The sequence below is a fragment of the Rana temporaria genome, chromosome 1 (genome assembly GCF_905171775.1).
Source record: "Rana temporaria chromosome 1, aRanTem1.1, whole genome shotgun sequence".
Classification (NCBI taxonomy): Eukaryota; Metazoa; Chordata; class Amphibia; order Anura; family Ranidae; genus Rana; species Rana temporaria.
The window spans coordinates 619659847-619685548 of NC_053489.1; the positions used below are offsets into that span (position 1 = coordinate 619659847).

Genomic DNA, 25702 nt, shown 5'->3' on the forward strand with positions numbered 1-25702 from the left:
TTTCTGGTCCGGAATTAACTCCAAAACTCAGGGGGGGGGGGATCAGACCTGAAAGGGTGACTGGAGAAGCACCGGACTGTTGCGAGTCACTGCGATCTATAGTGTGAACCCAGCCTCATAGAGTTAAGCTGACCCATAAACTTTCATAAAGATTACCAGTAAAGCAGAATCACTGCTACACTACTAAGCAAGAAGTACAACATGCAAACATCTATGCTCTCACATTTGAATATAATTACAAACTGTTCATAGAAACAGTGTTTTATAACATTAAAGGGTATCTAAACATGATAACATTAACTTAGTATATTGCAGAAACAAGGGGGGAAGGGGGAATTTGGGACTTTAAATGAGGTCATGGCTGGGTAGAGTCATGCACCTCCATCCCTATCGTTTGAAATAAAAATGCTACAATGTGGCGGTAAGCCACAGTGATGCAAATAGAAGAATGGGTGGGACTTTAAATGAAGGTCATGATGACAAAGACATGTAGATGGTGGGATTATACATATTTATTGATATTGCGTACAGAACATGGATGGAAGCATTAATTACATGTACAAAAACGCACCTATCAGAAGGCACCATTCCTTGAATATGCAAAAACTGGTACATAACATGCTTAACAAACAATAATCATGGTAAAACAGTATACAATGTCTCAGGTGTTATGGCAGCATTGGATTTCCTTTTAAAGTTTTTTTTCCCTTTATTTCTACTTGGTAATCCTGCCAGTAACATATTTCCTGTCTTGGGGTGACGCTCACTCACCGTATTGTGTCTATAATACAGCATAATATAGGGGTCATTCTAACCTAATTACAATACTTGAGATAACACTTTAGATAGCACAAGACAGCAGTGGATTTCTGGCAGGATTAATTACATTTTTTTTGCAGATATAACAAAATGCTTTGAATGGTACATTTCACGAACTAAATAAGGGAAATGTATTGTCTGCGTTTACATATCCTTTATTATCCAAAAATAATTATGTTATTAAGTCTGCAACCCTTTATTAATGTCCATAGTTTCACTTGTTTGCCCATAGTTCACTAATAACCTGTTGATCTTGCAAGAAAAACTGTTATTTCCCTAAATACTCTGATAGAATTACAATGCAATACTATTGATATTGACATCAGGGCAGCATTGTCAATCTGCACCCTCTCAGACCATACAGTGATGTGCTGACTTATTAGGAGAAAAAGATAAGGTGTGAACCAGAGAGGAGACTCTGGTACCTTAACCACGTAAGACCCGGACCTTTAGGCAGCTAAAGGACCCAGACAGTTTTTGCGATTCGGCACTGCGTCGCTTTAACTGACAATTGCGCGGTCGTGCAACGTGGCTCCCAAACAAAATTGGCGTCTTTTTTTCCCCACAAATAGAGCTTTCTTTTGGTGGTATTTAATCACCTCTGCGGTTTTTATTTTTTGAGCTATAAACAAAAATAAAGCGACAATTTTGAAAAAAATTCAATATTTTTTACTTTTTTCTATAATAAATATCCCCCAAAAATATATAAAACAATATTTTTTTCCCTCAGTTTAGGCCGATACGTATTCTTCTACCTATTTTTGGTAGAAAAAAATCGCAATAAGCCTTTATCGATTGGTTTGCGCAAAATTTATAGCGTTTACAAAAAAGGGGATAGTTTTATTGCATTTTTATTAATTATTTTTGTTTTACTACTAATGGCGGCGATCAGCATTGTTTACTGTGAAAATGACAGTTGCAGTTTGGGAGTTAACCACAAGGGGGCGCTGAAGGGGTTATGTGTGACCTTATTTGTGTTTCTAACTGTAGGGGGGTGTGGCTGTAGGTGTGACATCATCGATTGTGGTTCCCTATAACGTTTTCCATTTGTTTTTATTCAAAGTTTTTTAAGAAACACAGATATACTTTACATACATTTCCAAAAAAAAACATACACAAAAAAGAGACACATTTAAAATACAAACGACATTACATATACATAAATAACAAGAATAATTACAATAACAACATTAACAACCTGGGTCTATCCTATACCTCCTGATCTTTCATCTCTTTTTCCTTTCCCTTTATCTCATGTGGTTACCCCTCCCTTGCTTTGTCCTCTGACCCCCACCCTCCCCCCCGGAGAGAGAGAGAAAGCGAGAGGGAGAAGAGAGAGGAAAAAAAAAGGAGGGGGGAGGGAACTAAACCCTCCACCCTCCCCTACTATATTATTAAAGTGCTCCGTGGATGTTTACCCCATGTCTTATCTTTTAAATATTCCCTGTGACTTCTAAGTGTTACTATTTTAGGGGGACAGAGAAATATCCCCTTTTACCTCAAAATCTCCTCGTGAGAAGAGGAAGAGAAGAAAAAAAAAACACACCCCACCAAACGAACTAAGCCCTCCCTCCCTCACTATATTATTTAAAGTGTTTTAAAAAAGTGCACATTTTCTAATGTCTAATAATTTAATTGTTTCTTAATTTTAGGGGGGCGTAAAATATCCCCTGTTTGCCTCAAAGTCTCCTCGTGAAAAAAAACAAAAAACAAACCCCCCCTACCCCTCTGAACCCCCTCCCCCCTCCACCCCACACACATACACCAGGGATTGTTTAAACTCCGCCCAACCCCTCCAAGTCCCGACCTCTTCCTGATTAGGTTCCCTATATTGGGATATTTTCTCCTCCATATTTCTTGTCCTTTCTACCTCCCTCAACCATTCATGTAACAACGGGGCTTGCTTGTCCTTCCACCTTTTCGGGATCACTGTCTTCGCTGCATTTAATAGGATTGGGATAATTGCTGTTTTGTATTTCTTCCTAGGGATAGCTATCGCATGGAACAGACATTGCCAGGGGTCCAGACCTATAAAAGGGAACACACGATCGATGACAGCGCCACAGTGAAGAATGGGGAAGCTGTGTTTACAAACAGCTCTCCCCGTTCTTCAGCTCCGGGGACCGACTCGACCCCACGGCTGGGCTTAAAGCGGAGGTTCACCCTAAAAATCATCTATATACCGTTACATCCAGCATACTGCTGACATCTACAGTATGCTGGTATTTATTTATTTTTTTCGCTGTACTTACCGTCTTACATAGTTACATAGTTACATAGTTAGTCAGGTTGAAAAAAGACACAAGAGAGGCGCATGCGCGGAGGCTCCCGTGATGGCGGCTTAAGCTCGGAGCTCCGCACTGCCCCGGCCATTCCGCCGCCCTAGCCTTGGACGAGGGCAGCCGGCAGCCGAAATTTTTGGTTGTACACCTCGGGGAAACTCAGGGCTACTAGCCCATGCACAACAACTCGGTCCGGCGGGACCGGAGGACAAGCTACACACTGACGGAGGTCGCGGTCGAATCCAAAATGGCGACCGCACCTCAGGTAATAGACGCTAACGCTGGGGGAAAGCAGGAGGGCAGACAGGCTGCATCCCAGAACCCGGTCTCCTATGCTGAAATGGCTGCACATGGAGCTCCTCTCCTCCTGTCCCTCTCACCTGCTGCCTCAGAACCTCATAAAGGGAACCCATCACAGCAGCACTCTGTCCCTCATAATACCCATATGGGAGCCGCTCTGTCCCCCTCAGGCGCCATTTTCTCCTCAGGCAGCCAGGAACCCATTATGCCTCAAAATGCAGGGGAACTTTTCTTAAAACTATCTGAATTGCTGGAAAGGGGCTTAGCCACTACTGCTAATAAGATAACTAATGATATTAGATCCGATTTTCAAAACCTTGGTTCCAGAATGGAGGTGATAGAGCAAAAATTGGATATCACAGTTTCCAGGGCTAACCAGAACACTGACCATATACAGTCTTTACAAGAACAACTTGACACTGCTTTGAATAGAATTGACGACCTCGAAAATCGTTCGAGGAGAGAGAATTTTAGGGTCAGGGGGCTCCCTGAATCCATTTTGGATGTTCCCACAGCAGTTCAAGACCTCTTAAAGCACCTTTTGCCGTCAATTAATGGTCATAAATTAGAACTGGACAGGGCACACAGATCCTTAGGCCCTCTCAGGAAGGACGGCTCACCCAGAGACATTGTAGTAAAACCACATTACTACTCAGTGAAAGAGGAAGTAATGAAAGCCTCACGTCAACATCCTTCCATTTTGTTTCAAGGATTCAACATTCAAATTTTCGCAGACATATCCCCTCTAACCATCCAGAGGCGCAGGTCCCTGAAACCCCTGCTATCTGTTCTGTCTCAAAAGGAAATTCGGTACTGGTGGGCCTTTCCATTTGCCCTAAAGTTTTCAATTAATGGAAAAAATTATTCCTTCACATCCCTAGCTGAGGGAGAAAAGATCCTACTGTCTCTGAAGCTCATTTCGTTGGATCCAGCAATGGACACTTCTTCCCCACAGTCAGGATCGTCTAAAAGGCCTACTCCCACTAGCCCTATTTCGCCGCCATGGAAGTCTAACAAGAGCAGACGCATTAAAGAATCAGCCGCGACTTGACTTTTTCATGTCAACACACCTGCTTTCCTTCTCAAGGTTTCCTGAGGTGTCCCTTATGGGGGCGCCTCTGTCGAGAGTTCCCACCATCATTGGGGAATCTCTGGTCTATTTGGACCTAAACATGTTCATTCAATTCCGTCTACTCTGTTCCTCCTCAGGATTGACTTTTGCAAGTCTTACCATTACCTGTTTTTTTTTTTTTTTTTTTACTTTTCAGTGCTAACATGCTACTTATATAAGTTCATGATTGTTACAGTTTGGTGAGAATATCTGAGATAAATACTCCGTTGGTATTTTTTTTTTTTTTGATAACATCTACATTTATTATTGGCCCTCTCAGAACCTTACTTTAGTTATCATTGACTCGTGGTCATTGAACATAGATGCAAAATTTAGCAATATGCTATTGTTCTAGAATTACATATTGTCATGTTTGATTTAAATCTATTCCTGATCCAAGGGCTCCGGCTGCCCTCGTTCTACAAGTTCTAATATGTTATAGTTTTTCTGGATTTACATAACTATGATAATTTTATGAGCCTTATTCCCCTCAGGGATGGCTATGGCCGGGGCAGATGCCCTGTGCCCACGTCCGACCTTCGACTGTGGATACTTCGCAGTCGGGAGTTGGACTGGTAGCCCTTAACTTGGGCTATGTGAATGTTTTGTTTGGCGGGAGGAGGATGGGGATTTTCCCCCACCACTCTCGTCGGTATCATTTAATATGCTTTATTACATGCATTTTCCTTCTTCTTTCCTGTTCTTCTAGTCTGTCTTCTATTGTCGCCAGTCTGCGGACGCAGCACCTGCCATGTCCTTCTCTAGGGTCTAGTTCCACTGGTACCGTCTGCCCTCGGATCCCACGCCTCCTACCATCCGGGGTAAGTTCTCATAGCTATGATATGATTTTGTATTCCAATGGTTATGCCACGTAATACCATTCCATCTCCACTCCTTAGAGTGGTGTCCCACAACGTCCAGGGCCTGAATTCCCCGGTCAAACGCAAGAAAGTGTTCCAATCCTATCGTTCACAAAAATTGGGAGTACTTCTTCTACAAGAAACCCATTTTCCTGCAAGTTACTCCCCCTCGTTCATCCACACTCATTACCCGCAGTTCTTCCTAGCAAATGCTGAGGATAAGACCAGAGGGGTCGCAGTTCTTTTCGCTAATTCCTGCAAATTTAAATCGCAGTTGATACACAGGGACCCAGACGGCAGGTTTATTCTAGTGAAGGGGTGGTTAGATGAGCAACTCTTTTCTTTTGTATCTTACTACACTCCTAATAGAGGTCAACTTAAATTTTTTCAAGATATGTTTAACACTTTAGATTCACTACTGGAGGGGATAGTCATATTTGGAGGAGACTCCAATGTGGCTTTCGATCAAAGTCTTGATAAATCCAGACCTTTATCATCACAATTAACCCGTCCTGCTAGGATTAGTTCACACTTAGCAAAGCTGGTCTACCAGCGAGGTCTTGTGGATGTCTGGAGGGAATTTAATCCCTCTAAAAGGGATTATACTCATTTCTCCAACCCTCATCGCTCCTACTCAAGGATAGACCACATTCTTGTTACCTCGAGGCATGTCCCCCTGATCACTAAAGCACTTATAAGGGATACGTCTCTCTCCGACCACTCAATGGTGATCTGTTCCCTGCGAGGTCGAACAAGCGACTATCGTCGATTTCATTGGCGCCTTAATGAAACCCTCCTTAAAAACCCAAATGTTATCATGGACATTGAGAAAGCATTATTGGAATACTTTAGCTTAAATAATGTGGAGGGGATCTCAGCTGAGACTTTGTGGGCCGCGCATAAAGCCTCGATCCGAGGTAAGATGATACAAATTGCTGCTAAACTAAAAAAGGCCAAAGCTTTGGAAATAGAAAAATTAGACAGGGAATTTTCAGAACTATGCAAACAGCACAAAAAAAAACAAACAACAACTACGACTTCTCAGCTGGAAGCAGCTAGACTTAATCTTAATCTAGCGCTTACCGTAAGGGCTGAAGGGTCCCTTGGTTGGAGCGGAGCAAAATTTTACCAGCATAAGGATCGAATGGGCACTATGTTGGCCACCAAATTATCACCGACTTATCGCACATTCTCCCTCCCAAAAATTAAAATTCGGGATGGGACTACAACCCTTAACCCTGAAAGCATACTTAAAACCTTCCAAGGTTTCTACTCTACACTTTACCAGTCCGATGACTCAGCTGGGATTCCTGAGATTCAGTCCTATATTGCCAAGCTACCTATTCCTAGGCTTCACAGCGAGCATGTGGAACTCATGGAGGCTCCCATCTCCGTGAGGGAAACATTGGAGGTGATCAAGAACTTGAAGGGCGGTTCGGCCCCAGGGCCGGATGGCTTCTCAAACCCTTATTATAAAAGCTTTGCTGATACCCTGGCCCCTCACCTTACAAGGTTTTTCAACTCCAAAAGAACGGGGGAGGATCTGCACCCTCATCTGAACGAGGCGTTCATATCTGTTATCCCCAAGCCTGATAAGGACCCGGAATTAGTTGAAAATTATAGACCCATCTCGCTGATCAATAACGACATGAAAATTCTTACGAAAATTTTGGCTAACAGAATAAATTCGTTCATTTCCCATTATATACATAGAGATCAAGTAGGCTTCATACCGGGGAGACAGGGTCCGGACCAGATCAGACGGGCGATTGATGTGGTCTCAATATTGCAGTCTGGGTGGGATGGAGGTCATCCCCAGGAGGGTATGCTCCTTTCACTGGACCTTCAGAAGGCCTTCGATTCTATATCGTGGCCATACTTATTTGAGGTCTTAAGGAGGTGGGGATTTGGAGAGAATTTTATGGGTATACTGCGTTCCTTATATTCGGGACCACAGGCGAAGGTCAAAATACAGGGATACTTCTCAGACCCGATACAGATTAGAAGAGGGACCAGACAGGGTTGCCCCCTGTCTCCGGTGATTTTTGCATTGGCAATAGAAACCTTGGCCATTGCCATTAGATCTAATCAAGACATTACTGGTGTTCGTTGCGGACAACGCACTCATAAGTGCGCTTTGTTTGCTGACGACTGTCTCCTTTTTGTCACCTCCCCAAATACATCCTTGACGGCCATTTGCAAAGTACTTGAATATTTCGGACATGTATCGGGACTGCGAGTGAATATGAACAAATCACATGCTTTAAATATAAATTTGCAATCCACAATGGTAGAGGATCTGAAGGCCTCTTTCAAATTCCAGTGGGCTGTTTCTTCCATTCGCTACCTTGGGATAAATCTAACTAATAGATTTGAAAATCTTTATCAGGCTAACTTTCCTCCTATGTACCGCAAACTCGAAATGGACCTAAAAACATGGGCCACTCACAAAATATCCTGGCTGGGGAGAATTAATTCAGTTAAAATGACGCTCCTACCCAGACTGCTATATTTATTCAGATCTCTCCCCATTGCAATAAAGAAAGATCAACTTAAAAAATTCCAGGGACAGGTGCTTAAGTTTGTGTGGGGTGGTAGAGGATACAGGTTGCCCCAAAATGTTTTATATGGGTCCATGACTAAAGGGGGTCTAGGACTACCACATCTCTTTCGCTACTATCAAGCAGCCCGGCTGGCGCAGTTGTCTTCTATCTACTCCGGTCGAGAGAAACCGGATTGGATGGAGATGGAGGGACAGGCAGTTCCTCACAAGTCTTTAGATGACCTGCTTTGGTGTCCCCAAAGACTGAGACCGGCCATTATGGCCCCTACACTCTCCCAAGCCTTCAGGCTTTGGGATGACTTGCGGAAGTCTCCAGCTATAACCTCCACCATACAACCTTTGGCTAATCTATTTCAAAATCCCTATTTTAATCCGAGGGGGGAGTCTACAATTTTTCGCTGGTGGACGGACAAGGGACTTTATAGGATTGGACACTTTCTTTCCCCATCGGGACTGATCTCGTTAGCACATTGTGTGGGGACCTTGGGAATGCCGGATACAGAAAAAGATAAATACTCCCGAATATCTCAATATATTAACTCAATCTGGAAAAATAAGCCAAATCCCCCTGTCTTTACTCCTTATGAGAAATGGTGCATCAATTTTACAGAACAAAGAGGTGGCATTTCCATTGTCTACAAATCATTATCAGAACCTACATCCAAATCTTCCTACATGGAGGCGTGGGAGAGGGATCTACAGATGTCATGGACCATGGAGAAGTGGCATGAGGTAGGGTTGAGGGCTTCTAGGGGCCTCATCAACATCTCTCTAATAGAAGCTAACCTCAAAGTATTTATGCGGTGGTATTTGGTTCCCTGCAAGCTAGCTGCAATGTTCCCAACCACATCTCCATTGTGTTTCCGAAATTGCCTAGCCCTAGGTTCTATGTTGCATACCTGGTGGGAATGCCCTAAAATCAGGGGATTTTGGAACAAAGTGTTCTCTCTCATTAGGAAGGTGACCGGGATACCGGTGGATAAATCTCCACAAATAGCGTTATTGGGGGTTGATGTCCCCCAGGCTACCAAATACACTCAAAAATTGATAGCCTTCTTGCTCACTGGTGCTAGGATCACACTGGCAGGGGCGTGGAAACAACCTTCTGTATCTTTTCAGAAGACCAAAAGGAAAATCTCTTGGATCATGCACCAGGAGAAAATGGTCAGTACAATACTCAATTCTTCCAAATCTTTCGAGGCTGTATGGGAACCCTGGGCTAGATATATAGGCATCTCTTTGTCTTAAGGATAAGGGAAGGTGGGGAATTATCCATCCTTTTTGTATTGCTGTTACTTTTGTTTTTGGGACGTATAGAGCGAATCATATAGTCCGTAGCTGGCGACACTAATCTATGTTCTCTTTCTTTCTTGTCTTCCTCTGTCTCTCTGTTTCTTTTCTTTCCCTTTTTCTCTTCCTTTTCCTTTACATATCTCCATAAATATATTAAGGTATGATAGGCAGTTGCATCTTGAAAAGATTACAGTAGAGAACTTTATCTTCTCTCTTCTTTGTTTAAGTTTATGTGTTATAGTGAGCACTGGAGATTACTGCTTGTTAATTAAGCTCGCGTCAGGAGTCTCATGCTTTCACTAAAATACGGAAATAGGCTAGGTTAATCCCTACGTTGGGATGGGCCCATGATCTCGGAAATATCAGTTATTCCGGGAATGGGGGTCCAATCTCATCCTAGTTAGGCACACATTGCGAGCTGAACGTACTCTCTGGTTCTTAGGCACAGTATGAACCCATTGGGGGTGCCGGGAATACAGTCAGTAACAGGTGCCATTTTATTCCTTTTTGATCGCATTCATGTTCTCGTTTTCCCCCTTTTGAAGGCTTTAGTCTCAAGGTGGGGAAAAATATCCTATTACATGTATAAGTGATGTCCTTGCTCTAAAACTCCTTTTGACAATATTGTTACTTTAGTCTCTGAACCGTATGTATACTTTTTAGCCCCAGGTTGTGCTGGAGGCTCATGCTATGTATTGTACTGCCTTTCAATAAACTGCTTTGAAAATGAAAAAAAAAAAAAAAAAAAAAAAAGAAAAAAGACACAAGTCCATCCAGTTCAACCACAAAAAACAAAATAAAAAAACACAGTAAAATCCTATACACCCAACTCCATACCCACAGTTGAGCCAGAGGAAGGCAAAAAACCCCAGCGGAGCATGATCCAATTTGCTACAGCAGGGGAAAAAATTCCTTCCTGATCCCCCGAGAGGCAATCAGATTTACCCTGGATCAACTATACCTACAAATCTTAGTACTCAGTTATATTCTGTACATTTAGGAAAGAATCCAGACCTTTCTTAAAGCAATCTACTGAGCTGGCCAGAACCACCTCTGGAGGGAGTCTGTTCCACATTTTCACAGCTCTTACTGTGAAAAAACCTTTCCGTATTTGGAGGTGAAATCTCTTTTCCTCTAGACGTAAAGAGTGCCCCCTTGTCCTCAGTGATGACCGTAAAGTGAATAACTCAACACCAAGTTCACTGTATGGACCTCTTATATATTTGTACATGTTGATCATATCCCCCCTTATTCTCCTCTTCTCAAGAGTGAATAAATTTAGTTCCTCTAATCTTTCCTCATAGCTGAGCTCCTCCATGCCTCTTATCAGTTTGGTTGCTCTTCTCTGCACTTTCTCCAGTTCTCCTATATCCTTTTTGAGAACTGGTGCCCAAAACTGAACTGCATATTCCAGATGAGGTCTTACTAATGATTTGTACAGGGGCAAAATTATATCTCTGTCTCTGGAGTCCATACCTCTCTTAATACAAGAAAGGACTTTGCTCGCTTTGGAAACCGCAGCTTGGCATTGCTTATAGTTCTTTTCACCCGGCTCCGAGTTCTCACTCCCGCGGGGAGTAGGCGTTCCTATGAAGAGGCGTAGTTGATTGGCGTGCGGGTAAGGCGCGTCACGCGTTCCCAAAATAGACGAACTAGGACTCAGTTCTATACGGCGCTATACGGCGCCTGCCGTGTAGAGCTGACTGGGCAGGCGCCGTATAAAACCGAGTCCTAGTTTGTCTATTTTCTGGAACGCGTGACGCGCCTTACCTGCACGTCAATCTACGCATCTTCATAGGAACGCCTACTCCCGGGGCAGTGGGAACCCGGACGCCGGGTGAAAAGAACTATAAGAAGGTATGTACAGCGGGAAAAAAAAAATACCAGCATACTGTAGATGTCAGCAGTATGCTGGATGTAACGGTATATAATTGTTTTAGGGTGAACCTCCGCTTTAAAGAGCCACGTACATGTACATGGATGTGCCCAGCCGTGCCATTCTGCCGACTTATATCGGCGTGAATGGGTCCTTAAGTGGTTAAAAAAGCGGACAATAGCGGCCAAACATAGGATACACTTAATAGGCGGAGGCAGGGCTCAAGTCCTGCGGGAACGCGTGGGAACGGAGTTCCTGCACTTTTTTAACAGCAGAAACTCAGTTCCCATTGCAGGACTAAAACAGCCGAGAGCAGCCGAGCCAATCCTTCACTAAGCGGCGATGCCCAGCTCGAGTCACTGTCAGGGGCAGGCAAACCTTAGTAATCATTTATGTTACTGGCCGCTTCCTGTATATGGATTCATCGGGTAGTGTGCGGGCATTCCGTCACTTCCTCAATGCCGCAATGTCTCCTGGGAGCTTTTGTCATTGTTCCCAGGAGACATTGCGGAGGTCTGCCGCGAGTTTTCACAGGATTTAGAGAGAACTTGCGGCCAGTAACACAAAGGATTACTTAAAAAAAACAAAAAAAACATGCGGTTTAGTAATTATGCATATGAGCCTATCTTTTTTTTTTTTTTTTTGGTGGGGGAGTGGATCTTGGGTGGGAGTTCCCACAATTTTTTTCCCAGGACTTGACCCCTGGGCGGAGTTGACTTATTAAATTAAATGGCTTCCAGGTTGTTACTGTCACAGTTCACAGTTCTTCCTGACAGCAGTACAAGGTAGGGGGATTGCACTGAGATGCACGGGAGGGTGGGGGGCTCTGGACTTTTGATGTAAGGGTGGGTGCTCTAGACATCTAATCTTGCATGTAAATCTGGCCCTTTTAGGGCAGCCATAATGCTGATGTGCTCGCAATGAAATTGAGTTTGATACCCCTGCTCTAAAAGTAGAACATTGAAACTATTTTGTCTAGCGACTAAATTCTCAGTGCAAAATATACTGGCATTAAAGACTATAAAGTATCATCCCAATGGTACCTGGTCCTAGCTAGAATCACCAAAGACATGACAACTTACCCTTCTGCTGGTTTCCCTGGATGTAGGGGCCTAGGTACTCATCTGTTTACCTGATGGTCTCCCCCTGTTGTCAGCAGGTACTGGTCAGAAATGTTTTTAATCTTGTCCACCCTATTCCAGACTACAAAACTTCCAGACATTGTAATAGCTTTACTAAACAAATGCCCACCAGATCTCACATCAGACTGATTCAAGCTCCTACTGCAGGTCACCACTGTGTCTAAGCAAACAATTACTAATGCTTGCAAAACGCTCACCTCGGTATCCTTGTGAAAAGAAATATGATAACTCGAGCTATAATACTCACCAAGGTAAAAGACACTCTACAGGATAAAATTCTAAAATACCTGTATATGAAAACTTGGAAACCTTGGTTGGACCACTTTCTCCCTCCAAACTTTGATGCCACTTTACTAGAAACAGGTAGGAAGGCTGCCGCTCCAGGTGAGCACACTAGAACAATCAATGTCCACTCAGAAACCAATGGGTGCAGGCAATGCACGGGATATGCAAAAGAGGAAAGATATGGACAGCCACACTCCAATTTCTTAAAAAGACGTGCCCTTTATTGGGTAAAGGAAAAATGCACTACAGGTATCAGCACACAGTGGGAAAAACACCTGACGCGTCATGACTAAGCATTGATATCCAATGCGAAACGCGTCAGTGGTTTTCCCACTGTGTGCTGATACCTGTAGTGCATTTTTCCTTTACCCAATAAAGGGCATGTCTTTTTAAGAAATTGGAGTGCGGCTGTCCATATTTTTCCTCTTTTGCATACCACTTTACTAGAACCTTGACTACTATATGATCTTCATTAAAGCATTCCTCCGTTTAGATATTTCTAGCCTTGAGGCCCCTGGTATCATTCCCATCCCCATCTTTCCCTCTACCTCTTCTGTTACCACATACTTTCTCTATGACAATTTCTACTTATCTGAATTATTCCTTTAAGCCTCGTACAAACAATTGGATTTTCGAACAGTAATTGTGTGATGGCAGGATGTGATCGGATAATCCGACCGTTTGTACGCTCCATCAGACAATTGTTGTCAGAATTTCCAACAACAAATGTGGGATAAAATGCTTTAAAATTTTCCGACAACAAATGTGGGATGTCAGATTATTCAATCGTGTGTACACAAGTCTGTCGGGAAAAAAATCCAAAGTACAAGCACGCATGCTCAGAAGCAATGCTAACTATAACACAACATTAGCAGAAGTTGCCCAAAGGGTGGCACTAAAGAGCTGAAAAAACACGTAGTTTCGTGTTTGTTGTCCAACAATTATTTGCCGTTTGTATGCAATACGCAAACGCCCTTTGGACAAAAGTACTACGCTTTGTCCGATGTAAATCCGATCGTGTGTACGAGGCTTTAAAATTCAAATTTAAAAGATTTAGGACTGAAGTCAAAACATTTCTTCAATTCAAAATATACCTTAACTACGTGTCTACTGGGGCAATTTTCTACTTTTTTGCACTTGTTAAAATATTTATTGTTTACCAGAAACTACTGTAGACCCACCAAAATGTATATATTTTCTGAAAGCAGAAGAAAGAAATGCCTGGAACTAGGAGCTGGGGGAAGACCGACATGGGGTGTGTATGTATAGCCAATTTTACATAGAATGTATTAACTGTTACTCATCGACGACCATGGTCTATATGTAAGTGAAAAGTTCTTAATGTTAACATTTAGGTGTATTTTTTGTTTAAAGATTTTATTGGTATATCAAAGAAAATATATTGTACATGTAGTCAAATGAAGATACAATAAAGTAATATTGGACTAAGAGTCGTAATATCATAAGTACTACAATAGGAATAGTAACAACGGTAATACGTATTGTATAAAATTAAAGTAAATACAAGTTTGATTCAAAACAGTATCTGAACTTCGTGGGGAGAAATGTAAGGAATGAAGGGGGAAACACTACAACAGAATATATTATTGATAAATATAATATTCATACTAAGTTTAGGTAGAAGTAGGCTGAAGAGATAAAGTTTGGAATTCAACCGATTTAGTAAAGAGTGACCAGCATGCCCATTTTTTATGACATTTTGTGGGAGAGTCCTGAGCTTGTAGAATCAGGTCTTCAATTTCAGCAATTCTATTAACCCGTCGGAACCATTCAGACAGGCTAGGAGGAGAAGCATCTTTCCAATGGGTAGGGATACAAAGCTTGACTGCATTAATTAAATGTATCAGTATCAGTGGCGGCTGGTGCTCCATTTTTTTGGGGGGGGGCGCAAACAAAATCCCAACCAACCCCCCCCCCCCCCCAATGCCACTCATAGACAATGTGACCTGCATTTAGACAGAGGGATAGATTGGATAGGACAGATAAAGAGATAGATAGATAGATAGATAGATAGATAGATAGATAGATAGATAGATAGATAGATAGATAGATAGATAGATAGATAATCAGATCGATAGATTATCTATCTATCTATCTGTCTGATTATCTATATATCTATCTATTTATCTATATAATTATCTATCTATCTGACTATCTATCTAATTATCTGTCAGATAGATAGATAGATAGATAGTCAGACAGACAGATAATTAGATAGATAGATATTCAATCTATCTATCTGATTATCCATCTATCCATCTATCTGTCTGATTATCTATCTATCTATCTGATTATCTGTCTATCTATCTATCTATCTATCTAATTATCTGTATATCTATCTATCTATCTGTCTGATTATCTATCTATCTATCCATCTAATTATCTGTCTGTCTATCTATCTAATTATCTGTCTGACTATCTATCTATCCATCTAATTATCTGTCTGTCTGTCTATCTAATTATCTGTCAGATAGATAGATAATCAGATAGATAGATAGATAATCAGATATATAGATAGATAGATAATCAATCTATCTATCTATCTAATTATCTGTCTGATTATCTATCTGACAGATAATTAGATAGATAGATAGATAGATAGATAGATAGATAGACAGATAATTAGATAGATAGATAGATAGATAGATAGATAATTAGATAGATAGATAATTAGATAGATAGATAATCAGACAGATAATCAGATAGATAATTAGATAGATAGATAGATAGATAGATAGATAGATAGATAGATAGATAGTCAGACAGATAATCAGATAGATAGATAGATAGATAATCAGACAGATAGACAGAAAGATAGATAGATAGATAGATAGATAGATAGATAGATAGTAGATAGATAGATAATCAGACAGATAATCAGATAGATAATTAGATAGATAGATATAGATAGATATAGATAGATAGATAGATAGATATAGATAGATAGATAGATTATCTATCAATCTGATTATCTATCTATCTGTCTGATTATCTATATATTTATCTATTTATCTATCTATTTATCTATATAATTATCTATCTATCTATCTATCTGACTATCTATCTATCTAATTATCTGTCAGATAGATAGATAGATAGTCAGACAGACAGATAATTAGATAGATAGATATTCAATCTATCTATCTGATTATCCATCTATCTATCTATCTGTCTGATTATCTATCTATCTATCTGATTATCTGTCTATCTATCTATCTATCTATCTATCTATCTGTCTGATTATCTATCTATCTATCCATCTAATTATCTGTCTGTCTGTCTATCTAATTATCTGTCTGACTATCTATCTATCTATCCATCTAATTATCTGTCTGTCTGTCTATCTATCTAATTATCTGTCAGATAGATAGATAGATAATCAGATAGATAGATAGATTGATTATCTATCTATCTGTTATCTATCTATCTATATATCTGATTATCTATCTATCTATCTAATTATCTGTCTGATTATCTATCTGTCTAGATAATTGACAGATAATTAGATAGATAATTAGATAGATAGATAATCAGACAGATAATCAGATAGATAATTAGATAGATAGTCAGACAGATAATCAGATAGATAGATAGATAGATAGATAGATAGATAGATAGATAGATAGATAGATAGATAATCAGACAGATAGACAGAAAGATAGATAGATAGATAATTAGATAGATAGATAATTAGATAGATAGATAATTAGATAGATAGATAATCAGACAGATAATTAGATAGATAGATAGATAGATAGATAGATAGATAGATAGATAATTAGATAGATAGATAGATAGATAGATAATTAGATAGATAGATAGATAGATAATTAGATAGATAGATAATCAGACAGATAATCAGATAGATAATTAGATAGATAGAGATAGATAGATAGATAGATAGATAGATAGATAGATAGATAGATAGACAGATAATTAGATAGATAGATAGATAGATAGATATATAGATAGATAGATAGATAGATAGATAGATAGATAGATAGTCAGACAGATAATCAGATATATAATTAGATAGATAGATAGATAGATAGATAGATAGATAGATAGATAGATAGATAATTAGATAGATAATCAGATATATAAATAGATAGATAGATAGATAGATAGATAGATAGACAAGATAGATAGACAGACAGACAGACAGACAGACAGATAGATAGATAGATAGACAGATACTTAGATAGATAGATAGATAGATAGATAATTAGATAGATAGATAATTAGATAGATAGATAGATAGATAGATAGATATACAGACAGACAGATAGATAGATAGATAGATAGATAGATAGATAGATAGATAGATAGATAGATAGACAGATACTTAGATAGATAGATAGATAGATAGATAATTAGATAGATAGATAATTAGATAGATAGATAGATAGATAGATAGATATACAGACAGACAGACAGATAGATAGATAGATAGATAGACAGATACTTAGATAGATAGATAGATAGATAGATAGATAGATAGTCAGACAGATAATTAGATAGAGAGAGAGAGAGAGAGACAGAGACAGAGGGACAGAGAGAGAGAGAGACAGAGAGAGAGACAGACAGAGAGAGAGACAGACAGAGAGAGAGAGACTGAGGGACAGAGAGAGAGACAGATATAAGAGACTTGTAAAGCATGGCTGTAGGTCGCAGAGCAGGGAGCCCTCCCTCACACACAGGAGATGTGTGTAATGAAGGCTCCAGCACAGATCGGGTGAAGCATGCCCCCCCCCCACTCTCGATCACAGGCTGACAATACATCCAGCACAAGGTGCTTCTGTATGTGGATGGAGTGGACACTGGGTTAAAAGAATAAAGAATATTTTACTTACCTCCATGTCCTGGAGCCAGAGAACTGAAACTGAAAGTGACACAGCCGCCCGCCCGGGAAAAGCACTGCTCATTTCCTAGCAGTGCAGAAGGAACCAATGTGAGGGGCTGGAGAGACACAGGACCAATGTGATTGGCTGGAGTGGCGTCCAGCACAGCGCCACAGAGCTTAAAAAAAACTTGCAAATCAAAACGTCTTGCTGCAGCATTGGCAGGACGTTTCAATGATGCCTATGCCTTAATATAGCACTGTTCCCGGCGCCCAGAGCCCGCCCCGAACACTTAAAGGACCTTTTTTTTTTCTTAACCACTTACCCCCCGGACCATATTGCTGCCCAAAGACCAGAGTACTTTTTGCGATTCGGGACTGCGTCGCTTTAACAGACAATTGCGCGGTCGTGCGACGTGGCTCCCAAACAAAATTGGCGTCCTTTTTTTCCCACAAATAGAGCTTTCTTTTGGTGGTATTTGATCACCTCTGCGTTTTTTATTTTTTGCGCTATAAACAAAAATAGAACGACAATTTTGAAAAAAATGAATATTTTTTACTTTTTGCTGTAATAAATATCCCCCAAAAATATATAAAAAAACATTTTTTTTCCTCAGTTTAGGCCGATACGTATTCTTCTACATATTTTTCGTAAAAAAAAAATCGCAATAAGCGTTTATTGATTGGTTTGCGCAAAAGTTATAGCGTTTACAAAATAGGGGGTATTTTTATGGCATTTTTATTAATATTTTTTTTACTAGTAATGGCGGCGATCAGCGATTTTTTTTTCGGTATTGCGACATTATGGCGGACACTTCGGACATTTTTGACACATTTTTGGGACCATTGGCATTTTTATAGCGATCAGTGCTATAAAAATGCATTAGATTACTATAAAAATGCCACTGGCAGTGAAGGGGTTAACACTAGGGGGCGGGGAAGGGGTTAAGTATGCCTGGGTGTGTTCTTACTGTGGGGGGGGGGGTGGCCTCACTAGGGGAAACACTGATCCTCGGTTCATACATTGTATGAACCGAAGAAAAGCATTTCCCCTGCTGACAGGAACGAGAGCTGTGTGTTTACACACACAGCTCCCGTTCCCCGCTCTGTACCGAGCGATCGCGTGTGCCCGGCGGCGATCGCGCCCGCCGGGCACACGCACGGGAGTCGGGGCGAGCAGGGGGCAAGTGGCGGCTAAAAGGTAGGACGTCATAATACGTGATCTCGCCTAGGAGAGCCACCTTGTGGACGTATTATGACGGTGCGGCGATGGCAAGTGGTTAAAGGGCAAAAGAAAAATTTTTTTTTTCATTTTTTTTTCTTTTTCTTTTGTTAGTGGCTTTGGGGTAGGGGGGGCGGCGCCCAGGCGCCCCCTATGGACGGGCCGCCACTGATCAGTATAGTGTTTTTGTAGATAGAATGAGGTGTGATGAAGTAGGTATTGAGCTGCAGTAAAATTTGGGGAAAAAGTGGCGATAGACGTAATAATGCAGTGTACTTCCTCCCAAAATGCTTGTATAAGGGGACATTCCCACCAAATGTGTAAGAGGTGTAAGGGGTTAGCTCGGTAGCGGGGTGTGTGACCCCTTGGATGGGTTCACCACACACTGAATTTATACAGACAGGCAGTCGAAGACGGTTGAAAACAAAGATTTGGGTTTATTCTTCGATCTTGCTGGAAACAAGTGCAAGCATCCAAACAGCATAAACAAAATCAAACATAAAATAAACCCTAGCCACTTTGGGCGTCTACCTTCCACACAGGAACCTATCTATGGAGTCTAGCACAGCCTACTGCTGAGTAGACAGTGCTGGTCATACAGCAGAAAAACAATAGTCTTTTGATTTTTATCACACAGAAAAATCAATCCTCTCCTCACCTCCTCAGAAGACTTTCAGTACTGCTCTTTTTCACTCAGAAAGCCTCAGCATGCAGCAAATTAGTGGTAATCCTCTGGACTACTTATAGAGGCCTTCATTGCCTCATTCTGAACAGCTGAAGTCTTCCAACGCCCTAAACCTTTCTCTGACTATTTCTGCAGCCGACGCCTAATAACAATTGGTGTATTGTCTAAACAAGGCAGAAATGTATGTCCCGTCTGTGACAACACCCACAAATTTACCTGACTTCCTGTCACAGAGGGTACCTATCGAACTTTTGCAACGCCAGCAGGTAGGAGAAGTGGCAGGGTTGAATTTGTGAATTACATAAGGAGTTTTATACCACCTTGAATAAATTTTATAGTAATTTTCCTGAGCTAGAACATTCATTGATCCTTTATGGATGTATTTAAAAATACGAGTCCAGTCATCGAGAGAGAGATTCAAATCAAGTTCTCTCATCCAGTGTTTGGCCGTATTGTCCTCTTCAGGATTCACGTCAGAAAACAATAAAGAATGTGTTTTTGATATTAAATGTCTTTGAGGGTCAGTAAGAACACACAATTTCTCAAAGGGGGTTTTATGCCTATGCCAAGTTAAGGGTGATCCAGAATTGAGCAACGAATTTTTGATGACTTCATAATCCATCTCAGAAATTCGCAAGTCAGGGTATTTAAGACAAAAGGTGGAATAGGGTATAAAATTACCATCAAAAAATAACTCGCTCTCAATGAGGGAATTGGGGTAGAAACAGGAGGGACCAAATCCAAAGTATTCGGAAAGATATTCGGGTGTATAGAAACTGATGACATGGGACCTGGAGAAGAAGAAATGTCAAATTTGGAACACATAGATCGAAATATTTGAAGAGTGGGGCCTGTGAGGGGATGTGAGTTGTGTTTGCGAGGTATTTTACCAGCGATAGTCCAAGGAAGATGGTGTAGCGGGAGTTTAGAGGACAAGTTTTCAAGACCAATCCAGTCTTTAGTTTTTTATGAACGTGCCAGTCAACTATACGGGACAAGTGACAGGACCAGTAATATTTTTGTATGTCTGGTAGACCTACACCCCCCAGTAATTTAGGATTGACTAGTTTGCACTATTTAATTCTAGGTTGTTTAGAAATCCAAACGAATTTCAGGCACAATTTCTTGTACGAATTAAAGAAAGAACTAGGTAATTTGATTGGAATGGTTTGTAAGCTATAAAGGATTCTGGATAGTACATTCATTTTGAGAATAGCTATTCTTCCAAACCAAGAAAATATATTTTTGCCCCAATTTAAGAAGTCATCCTGGATGGATTTAAGGATTGGTAGAAAATTAACAGAAAACAAGTCTTTTAAATTAAGGGGAATTCGTATGCCAAGATAAGTAAGGCCTCGTACACACCACAGGACATGTCCGATCGGAGATTTCGGTCTGATGGCTGTACACACCATCAAACCAAAATCCCCGCGGACAGAGAACGCGGTGACGTAGATGACACCGACGTTCTCTATCACGCGAGTTCAATGCTTCCACGCATGCGTCGAATCAATTCGACGCATGAGCGGGATTTTGGTCCGCTGGTTAGACGTACTAACCAGCGGACATGTCTGACGGACAGCTCTCCAGCGGACAAGTTTCTTAGCATGCTAAGAAACGTTTGTCCGCTGGAAATCTGTCCGCTAGCCTGTACACACGATCGCATCTGTCCTCTGAAACTGGTCCACGGACCAGTTTCAGCGGACATGTCCGGTCGTGTGTAAGAGGCCTGAGGGTTTGTTCTTCCCATTTGAATGGAAAATTTTGTTTACAGAGGGAAACTATATTGCTTTGTAAAGTGATATTTAAGGCCCTGGATTTATTCAAATTAATTTGAAAATTAGAAATTAAAGGAGAAGAATGAAAAATCTTTCAATAGGTTAGGTATTGTAATGATGGGTTCCATTAAAAAGAGTAAAATTTCATCGGCATATGCTGCTACCTTGTAAATTTTGTTATTAATTTCAACACCTGTAATGTCCAGATTGGATCAAATTTTTCTGAGAATGGGCTCCAAGGTCAATATGAATATGATGGGGGATAGGGGACAGCCTTGGCGCGTCCCATCCGACATGGAGAAAGCATCCGACAAGCAGCCATTGACCTTTATTCTCGCTGTGAGCGAAAAGTAGAGTGCAAGTATGAAACTCAACATGCGCTCACCAAAACCAAGTGCTTTTAACCTCTTTACCACCGTGCCATAGACAAAAGACGTCTACAGCGCGGTGGAGTTATTCTGGGAGGACGTTTTAAAGTTTGTTTGGTGTCTGTAAGTGAAAGTATGAAGGAGCTGAAACTTTTGGCAGCACGTGAGATTTGAAGCAGTAAAAAGGATGTTACCATTGACTTCAATGTTAAAATAAAGTGTCTAAAAGCTTAATATTTTAAAAAGTATAAATAGTACAAAAAAACTTGAAGAAGTCCAATGGTCTCAATAGCTGAAAGTATGCAGAAGTTACGCAGAGTCAAAAAACGTACGGAATAATAATAATAAAGGATAAAAATAAGAATAATAAATTTTACGGATATCAATACTGGGAATGCTTATTAAAGCATTCCCACTAATAACATATGACCCATAATAGAATGAATATTAATTTCATAAATTAATAAATAATTTAGTAGCCGAATCAAGTAAAATATGTGAATAGAAACAAAGAAACATTCAGGTTACAATGAAAGTATGTGAGTACCAGTATATAAGTTGATAAAGAGGTAATGACAGATCAAATAGAAATAGCTATCATAGAACTAAATATTACCTCAGGAGCAAGTAAAGGACAAGGAGTAAATGTCCATAAATAAAAACTAAATAACCACAGTCCTTAGTAATCACAACGGGTCCTTCTTGAACGTGGAGAGTCAGTCGGGTTGGAGCGAGAACTGTGTGGTGTAGATTTAGGACCTTCTGTAGACGGTGAGCGCCTCCTTCGATGTCTTGTAGACTGTTAGCTGGATTCAGTAAGAGTTAGGCCTGCGTATCAGTAGATACGCCGACCTAACTCGGAATTTGCGCTGTCAAACAGAGACACACTTAAACCAATCTAAGATATGACGGCTTGCGCCGTCCTATCTTAGGGTGCAATATTTAGGCTGGCCGCTAGCTGGCGCTCCCATTGCGTCCTCCCAGAATCCTTCACTCGCGCGCCCCCTGGGGCGCGCTCCCGGAATCATCGCGGTAAATCGCGGTAAATCGCCGCTGATATCGGCGGTTTACCACGTGATCGCTCCGTCAAATGACGGAGCGATCACTTGTAAACAAACCGGCGTCATGTCATGACGCCGGTTCCTCCCTCTCCTCTCTGTACCGATCGGTACAGTGTGAGAGGAGAGGGGGGAGAGCGGAGGCAGCAGCAGCTGCTGTGGCTGGATCTGTGAGAAATGCAGTCACAGATCCAGCCATCCTTCCCTGCGCAATACTCTGCAATAAAATCAATACTCTGCAATAACCCCCCATACTCTGCAATACCCCCATACCCCCCATACTCTGCAATAACCCCCCATACTCTGCAATAACCCCCCCATACGCTGCAATAACCCCCCCATACTCTGCAATAACCCCCCCATACGCTGCAATAACCCCCCCATACGCTGCAATAACTCCCCCATACGCTGCAATAACCCCCCCATACTCTGCAATAACCCCCCCCATACTCTGCAATAACCCCAATACTCCGCAATACCCCCAATACTCTGCAATACCTGCTAATATGACAGAAACAAGATTTTTTTTTTTTTTTTTTTACAGAATTGTCAGTGTTTTTTCTTTTATAGCACAAAAAAAAACCCAGAGGTGATCAAATACCACCAAAAGAAAGCTCTATTTGTGGGGAAAAAAGGACAAAAATTTCAGATGGGCACAATGTTGTATGACTGAGTAATTGTCATTCAAATTGTGAGAGCACCGAAAGCTGAAAATTGGTCTGGTTAGGAAGGGGGTTTAAGTGCCCAGTGGTCAAGAGGTTAAAGTCTCTAGACATATAGTCCCAAGCCACCCTGTCGAACGCCTTCTCCGCGTCGAGGGAGAGTAAAAAAACAGGTCTAGAAGTTCTTGTCAACCAATGATGAATGTTAATAGCTTTTTGGGTATTGTCTCTGGATTCCCGTCCAGAGACAAAGCCAACTTGGTCTAAAGAAAATTAAATTAGGGATCAAAGGCAATAAACGATTCAAAACAATTTTGGCGTATAGTTTTAAATCAACAGTAAGGAGGGAAATAGGTCTATAATTGGACACTATGGGCCAGATTCATGTAGAATTACGGCGGCGTAACGTTTTCAGTGTAAGTGCTTGATTCAGAAAGCACTTACCTGTAAACGGCGTAGCGTAAAGCCGTCCGGCGCAAGCCCACCTAATTCAAATGGGGCGTGTACCATTTAAATTAGGCGCGTTCCCGCGCCGAACGTACTGCGCATGCTCCGTTTTTAAATTTCCCGCCGTGCTTTGCGCGAAATGACGTCACCCGACGTAATGTTTTGAACGGCGACGTGCGTTACGTACTTTCGTATTCCCGGACGACTTACGCGGAAAAAAAAATTCGAAATTCGACGAGGGAACGACGGCCATACTTTAACATGGGCTGTCTAATTTTACACCACCTAAATAGCAATCGCAACTTTACGACGGGAAAAGCCGACTAGCGACGACGTAAGAGAATGCGACGAACGCGCGTACCTTTGTGGATCGCCGTAAACAGCTAATTAGCATACCCAACGTGGAAAATGACGCAAACTCCACCCAGCGGGCGCCAAAGTATTGCATCCTAAGATCCGAAGGCGTACAAAGCCGTACGCCTGTCGGATCTTAGCCAAATGCCGTCGTATCTTTGTTTGTGAATTACAAATAAAGATACGACGCGGCAAATTTGAAAGTACGCCGGAGTATCAGCAGATACTCCGGCGTACTTTTTCTGTGAATCTGGCCCTAATAGTCTGTCTTTATCAGGTTTTGGAATCATTGTGATATGTGCTTCCAGAAGGTCTCTGCTGTCAGGGAGGGAACGGTCAGGGATTGAGTTATAAGCATTTAAAAAATGTCGGAGAATAGTGTCAGTGAAAGATTTATAGTAGCCGACTGTTAGGCCATCCGGGCCGGGACATTTACCGGTTTTGAGTTGTTTAAGGGCTAATTTAGATTCATCCCAGTCAATTGGACATTCTAAATATTCAGCCTCTAGTTTAGAGGTTTAGGACTATAGAGTGATAAAAATTCAGTAATTAAATGTTTCCTATGAGCGGCTTGGTCCGATGATGGATTAGCAGAAATGTTATAAAGTTTAGAGTAGGAGTTTTTGAATTGTGTGGCAATATCCGAAGAGGAAAAACATTTTTTGCCTGAAGGATCAGATATAGAATGAATGGTCGAATCAGCTTTTTTCGCTCTTAGGGCTAGCAAGTAATTTCCCAGACTTGTTACCAAATTCGTAGAAAAATTTACGTTGTAGAATAAATTTTCCTTTATTAATTTTATCCAATTCATCAAGTAAAAGTCCCCTGGCCTGCAAAAGTTTTGTGTATGTTTCTACTGCTAACGATCTTTTATGTTTACTCTCAAGTATATGGATTCGGTCCGACCGAGTATAAGAGCTTGTCTAGTTTATTTACGCTTTGAAGCAATAGAGATGAGTTCACCTCTAATGACACATTTGTGAGCCATCCAGAGAGTTAAAGGGTGCATGTCAGAGGATTCGTTTTCCTTAAAAAATTGAATTAGGCACGAGTTGACAGAATTAATATTCAATGGGTCATTGAGAAGAGAGTTGTCCAATCTCCAGATGAATGGGTTATTGGGCTTTGTAGAGAATGTAAGAGAAATCGAGATTGGGTGGTGGTCAGAAAGGATCATAGGCTCAATTGTTACTGAAAAAACGAGTCAAGATTTGCTTGGTCTAAAAAGAGATAATCTATTCTGGAATAATTATTATCTTTAGTTGTTGGATGTGAAGTGCGCCAGGTGTCGTGTAAAGTTAGACCTTTAAGTAGATTCTTAACCGATCGAAGGGCAGAGTAGGGTAAAGTAGAGGAGCCTGCAGATGTGTCAATAAGGGGGTCAAGAGCTACATTAAAATCACCCCCTAATATCAGTAAACCCGTTTGGAAAGAGTGAAGATTGTCAATAGTGTCCCTGAGAAATGGAATTTGTCCTTTGTTTGGAACATAAAGGTTGGCTAAAGTGATGCTTCTGTTATAGAGAGAACCTTTCAGAAAGATAAAGCGTCCATTAGAGTCTACTAAGGTATCCTGGACTTGAAGGGGGCAGTTTTGGAGATAAAAATGGAAACTCCCTTCGATTTCGAATCAGGGTTGGTGGCATGGTATGAAGTGGGGTATAACCTGCTGTGGAGTTTTGGGATGTTATCCGATTAAAAATGGGTTTCTTGCAAAAACACAATATCAGCTTTTGC

General features: G+C 41.1%; 1 protein-coding gene across 1 annotated transcript in view; it reads right to left on the reverse strand.

The window, feature by feature from the left end:
* The window catches only part of POLN (DNA polymerase nu), a 268106-nt gene that overhangs the window by 82118 nt on the left and 160286 nt on the right, over nucleotides 1-25702 (reverse strand). The window lies entirely within an intron of this gene.